This window comes from Lepus europaeus, chromosome 17 (genome assembly GCF_033115175.1).
Source record: "Lepus europaeus isolate LE1 chromosome 17, mLepTim1.pri, whole genome shotgun sequence".
NCBI classification, from domain to species: domain Eukaryota; kingdom Metazoa; phylum Chordata; class Mammalia; order Lagomorpha; family Leporidae; genus Lepus; species Lepus europaeus.
This window is the reverse complement of record NC_084843.1, coordinates 68,117,568-68,123,298: the sequence shown is the minus strand read 5'-3', so window position 1 is coordinate 68,123,298 and position 5,731 is coordinate 68,117,568.

Here is a 5,731-nt window from a genome sequence, read left to right as displayed (position 1 = left end):
AGTTGACCCATCACCAGGGGCTGCCTATAGTTACTTTACAGCAATAATCAATACCTACTAGTTAACGCAGCAAAACATACACTGGCTACATGCTCGTCAGGCCCCTGGGAGCTGACGCACGCAACTCTGTGAGTGGTTCAGGCAGTGGGCGCAGAAGCCTTCGCTGCGATTCTCTGCGGGCACGCGGCGGGGTGACATTTCCCTCCATCCTTGCCCTTCCCCGGCTTGCAGTTGGGTGTGGCTGTGCCACCGTGCTCTCGCCCAGGAAATGCGGGCCTAGCCCCAAACCTCCCCTGCGGGCTGCCCCTCTGTTGTTCTCCAGCTGCCGGCTAAACGCAGAGGATGTCGGGACCTAAGGATGGCTCAGCTGTGACGGGATTGTGGCCGAGCCCCTGGGAGGCCAGCGCTGATCCGTCCCGGCAGCAAGGCCCGGCTCGCAGATCAGGGAGGGGCAGGCGAGGAGTGGAGTGACTCCCAAAAGGACAGTTTCCAGAAGCTGGGGGCCGGCTCTGGAAGCAAGAGCCACCTTGAGTTCCAGGCCACGAAACCAGAGAGAGAGAGAGAGAGAGAGAGAGAGAGCGAGCAGGAGTTCACAAGACAGGATTGTCTAGAGGGAGGGTGAGGGGTTGAAGAAGGGGATGGAGGTGGTGACAGGGGTCCCTGCTGGCCCCAGCCCCAGCCAGCTGTGAGCCACAGGGCGCCGCCTGACATCAGGGACCCTTGGTGTTGATCTTGCCTTTGAGGCCGCGGGTTGTTTGAGCAGTTTGCTGGTCTTGTCCGGGCGTGCTCGTCCTCAGGGCGATCTCCTGATGGACGGAAGTACGAGTGCTCCCTGGCCAGCTGGGCCTGTGGGACGTGGCTCTGTGGGCCCAGCGGTGGGGACAAACACGGCTGGCCATCGGCAGAGGCATGGCAAGTTTCTGGTGCAGGACAGGGCGTGCAGGCGCTCCTCAAAGTCTGGTCTCATCTCCCAAGGGGAGATGGGCTGCTGGCCAAGCCGGAAATTAGAAACCAGGCGGCGTGGGAGGGTGGTTAGAGAGAGTGGTGTGCAAGGTTGGAGACAGCTGGATGTGGGACCAGCCTCAGGATCTCACGCAGGGGGTGCCACGGAGGGCCCTGGGCAGGGACCTAGAGCTGCAGGTTGTTAAGCTTTGCCCTTGGCAGCCCCACAGGGTAGGCCCACATTTCAGGCCTGAGGGGACACCAGCAGTGTGTGGCCCTGGGCCAGAGGTCAGGCCCCAGGTCTGCCCTAGGCAGATGCAGCCCACGTCTGGCCTTTATTTGGAAGCTGGCATCTGTGTTATGTTTGCCTGTTTTTTAAAAATCTGCCTTTCCAGATTCTCTTGGACAATTAGATGACGTGGCAGCAGCTCGGTGGGTATTCTCACCTGGACACACACAGCCAGAGAAGCACAGGGCCCACGGTCACGGTCACGGGCAGCGTGCTCTGGTCGTCTCATTGCATCGATGCTGGAGGGACTCAGCACAACACAGCCCCTGGCTGTCTTGGGCTTGTCCCCCTGGAGGCATCCCAGGTCCTGTGATAGGGAAGCCAAGTCCTTGACACAACCAGGGCTCTTATCTGATGCCTGAACGCTCTCCTTCCTTAGAAACACTCAGGTACCTCCTTTTTTTTTTTTTTTTAAGATATATTTATTTTATTTAAAAAGAAGACTTACAGAGAGATGAAGAGAGTGCAAGTGAGTGAACTTCTATCTGCTGGTTTATGCCCCAGATATTAGCAATGACTGGGGTTGGGCCAGACTGAAGCCAGGAGCCAGGAGCTTCTTCCAGGTGTCCTATGTGGGTGTAAGGGCCCAAGGACTTGGGCCATCTTCTACTGCTTTCCCAGGCCATAGCAGAGAGCTGTACCAGAAGTGGGGCCCAGCACCTGCATGGGATGCTGGAGTCACAGGTGGCGACTTAGCCCCTGCGCCACAGCGCCTGCGCTCCAGGGAGCTTCTGATCAGACACAAACCGCCTGCGTCTAGCGAACCTTTTTCCTCCTACCTCATGGCGTTATCTCGCACCTGCCCGAAACATTAATTAATAAGGTTGCTGATCAGCAGGCTTGAAAATGGGGAGATGATCCTGGGGGCAGGGGAAGTGGTGGGGAGGGAGTCGACTGTAACCTCGAAAGTCCTCAAGTGTGGGAGAGAGGGAAGCAGACAGTGCCCGGCCGCCAGAGCGCCGTTGTACGGGAAAACGGTGGCGGAGAAATCCTGACTGCTAGTACTACCTCGGTTCTTTGTCTCACACGGAAGAAGAATTTCCAAGCAGACAAGCAGGGAGATTTAATAAGATTCATTAGAGTCAAAGGCCTCCAGCCAGAGCAGCATGGAGGGGGAGGGGGTTCCCAAGAGAGGAAGGAACCTAGCCCTGGGTTTTTAAGTACAATTTCGAAGGAAAAAAACTTGACAGCCAGATTGGCATTCAGTCACCAGGCAGGGACAAAACCCATCAAAAGAGCTGATTTACAATTCTCCGTCCTGTCTGGCTGCTCATGATAAAACAGAAAACCAGGGGCCGGCGCTGTGGCGCAGTGGGTTAAAGCCCTGGCCTGAAGCGCCGGCATCCCATATGGATGGCAGTTCAAGTCTCAGCTGCTCCACTTCCAATCCAGCTCTCTGCTGTGGCCTGGGAAAGCAGTAGAAGATGGCCCAAGTGCTTGGGCCCCTGCACCCACATGGGAGACCCGGAAGAAGCTCCTGGCTCCTGGCTTCAGATCGGCACAGCTCCAGCTGTTGAGGTCAATTGGGGAGTGAACCAACAGATGGAAGACCTCTCTTTCTCCCTCTCTGTGCCTCTCCTCTATGTAACTCTGACTTTCGAATAAATAAATACATTTTTAAAATAAAACAAACAAACAAACAAACAAACAAAAAAACAGAAAAACATCAGAAGGGTGGGATAGGTAATTTGTTTTCACAGTGAGCTGAGCTCAGGAAGAGCTACCTTGCTATTCTCAAGGTAGATTTGGAGATTTGGAAAGAAGGAGGGCGGTTCTTGCTAAAGATAACATTTTGGGGAAGGATGAAAATAATTTTATACTCCAGATTCTCTTGGGGCCACCCCACTACCTGTTAACCCATCTGATTCCTCACAATGTGACTTCAGAAAGTCTTGGCCCGGGGCCGGCGCTGTGGCATAGGTTAAGCATCTGCATTTCCGATCCAGCTCTCTGCTGTGGCCTGGGAAAGCAGTAGAAGATGGCCCAAGTCCTTGGGCCCCTGCACCTACATGGGAGACCTGGAAGAAGCTCCTGGCTCCTGGCTTCGGATTGGCATAGCTCCGCCATTGCGGCCAATTGGGGAGTGAACCAACGGATGGAAGACCTCTCTCTCTCTCTCCAGGGAGCAACATGGCACATCCACACCTTGATTTGAGCACAGAGAGATCTATTTTTGACTTTGGATCTTTGGGAGGTACAATAACGGGGTAACACGTTTGCTTGTGTTGTTGCCTCTTGGGACAGCCAGTTACAGAAGATGCCAGGGTCTCAGGGCAGAACGATGCAGTCTTTATTTCTGAAAGCCAGCAAAGCCGGCGGCTACAGGGCGCATGTGCTCTCCAAATCGTGCAGCCCCGATTGAGCTCAGGGGTAAGCTTATAAAGGCAAAAACCGGGTCTTGTTGGGAGCTAATTACAAAGCCAAGCATTCGTTACAGAAGCCAGAAGGAGCGAGGTTATGCTTATGGCGGGGGTGGGGGGTGGGGGGACATTGACACATTTTCCCAGCACTTCTTACAAGGCTGGTTTTTGAGTAGGTGGTAGTTGTGCAGCTGATGGAACAAACAAGTGCCTAGGCGTTATCCAGAGAAAATAGAGCGACTCAGGTCAGCACCTAACTCACTCCAGTGTGAAGCCACTAAGTTTGTGGCAATTGGTTACAATAGCATAGAAAACAGATACACTGGGGCTGGCGCTGTGGCAAAGCTGTAAAGCCACCGCATAGCTGTAAAGTGCCCATATTGGCGCTGTTCCTCTTCCGATCCAGCTCCCTGCTAATGCACCTGGGAAAGCAACGGAAGATGACTCAAGTGCTCGGGCCCCTGCACGCACGTGGGAGGCCCAGAAGAAGCTTCTGGCTCCTGGCTTTGCCCTGGCCCAGCCCTGGACATTGTGACTATTTGGGGGAGTGAACCAGCTGATCTAAGATCTCTCTCTCTTTGTCTCTTGGTAAGTTCGCCTTTCAAAGAAAATCTTAAAAGAAAATGAGAGGTGCAACTGCCAAGAGCAGTGTGAGGTACAGCCTCCGTAAACTTCACAGACGTCAGCCACCGCCACCGACAGAAGTGTCAGACAAGGGTGGGGCACGGACCAGACATGCTGCAGGTGACCAGACAGGTGATCCGGCCAAGAGAGAGCACAGAGCTTGTGAGCGGGAGCAGAGGCTGCCCAGTGAGGGCTGCGGAGCCTGGAGGAGCTCCCAAGGCCTGCGGAAGTGGAAGGAACAGGACAGGGGCCGCTGGGGAGGAGCTGGGGAAGGGACACTATGTCCTCTGGGACCGGGGGTGGGGACAGAGGCAGGTGTGCAGGCCAGGTGAGCTCCAGGTGGGCGTGGATGTGTAGGAGCTTAGAGCTGAGGCCCAGGGAAATGAGGCCCAGTTAGCAGAGGTTGAATGGGTGCCGAGGGTTCAGTGAGGCTGGGACCCCAGTGTATCCTGGCGTCCACCTGCAGGGCTTTTCCAGGTAGCATCCTATGGCCTCAGGTGGGGGCGCACTCAGAGGATTCAGGGCAGAGGGTATTGTGGGGGGCAGACCGAGGCCCGTAATCCCAGGGGTGGGAAGGGCGGGCAAGTGGGGTGGGGAAGGCTGAGCTCCGAGCTGCCCTGAGCTCTCTGTGCAGGTTACCCTCCTGCCGGGGTAGGAACCCGTTTCAGGAAGTCAGCCATGGGCTGGGTGGGTGGGGGTCTCCATGCAGGCTTGTGGGGCAGCTACAGACCTGCGCTCAGCTCTCCCCCTGGTTTCAGGGTATCAATGCACCAGGTGGCCTTGCTCTTATCAAGAAGTTAAGGGAGCACTGCCTTCCCTTCCCATCGTCCTTTCGGGCGATGCCATTCAAACTGTCCTTAGCTATAGCCCACAACTACGAATCGGCACCTCAGGGTGGGCGCTGGGGCCGAGCAGCCAAGTTGCTCATTGAGACGCTCACGGCCCCCGTCCGAGGACCTGGGATTGACACCTCCCGCTGGCTCCTGACAGTGGCTTCCTGTGCCTGCAGACGATAGGAGGCAGTGCTGAGGGTTCGACGACTGGCTTCCTGCCACCCACCTGGGTGACCTTGATTGAGTTGCCAGCTTTTGGCTTTGGCCTGGTCTGGCCCAGCCCAGTCTCCATCATTGTGGGTATCTGGGGGCGTGAACCAGCAGAGGGGAGCTCCGTCTGTCTCTCAAATAAACACACAAATAAATAAAAATCGGAATTAGCATGGTGTGCCCGTATAAGATGGCAGCACTGCTGGTGGTGGCTTTATCTGCTGTGCCACAGTGGCGACCCCTCCTGCTTGACTCTCACTGATTGCATTAAAAGCGCTGGACACATCCTTGAGGGGGTGAAGCTGCAGGGCTCAGAGGTGCCTGGGAGCTGGGCCTGGCCCCTGGGGAGCTCCCTCTGATGTTAACAGGGCCTTCTGGAAGGAGCGGCTGTGCTGAGAGCAGCGCCGTTGGCCCTGGGCATGCAGAAGGCAGTGCCCAGGATACATTTCTCATGAAAATAGCTCCTCCCCCTG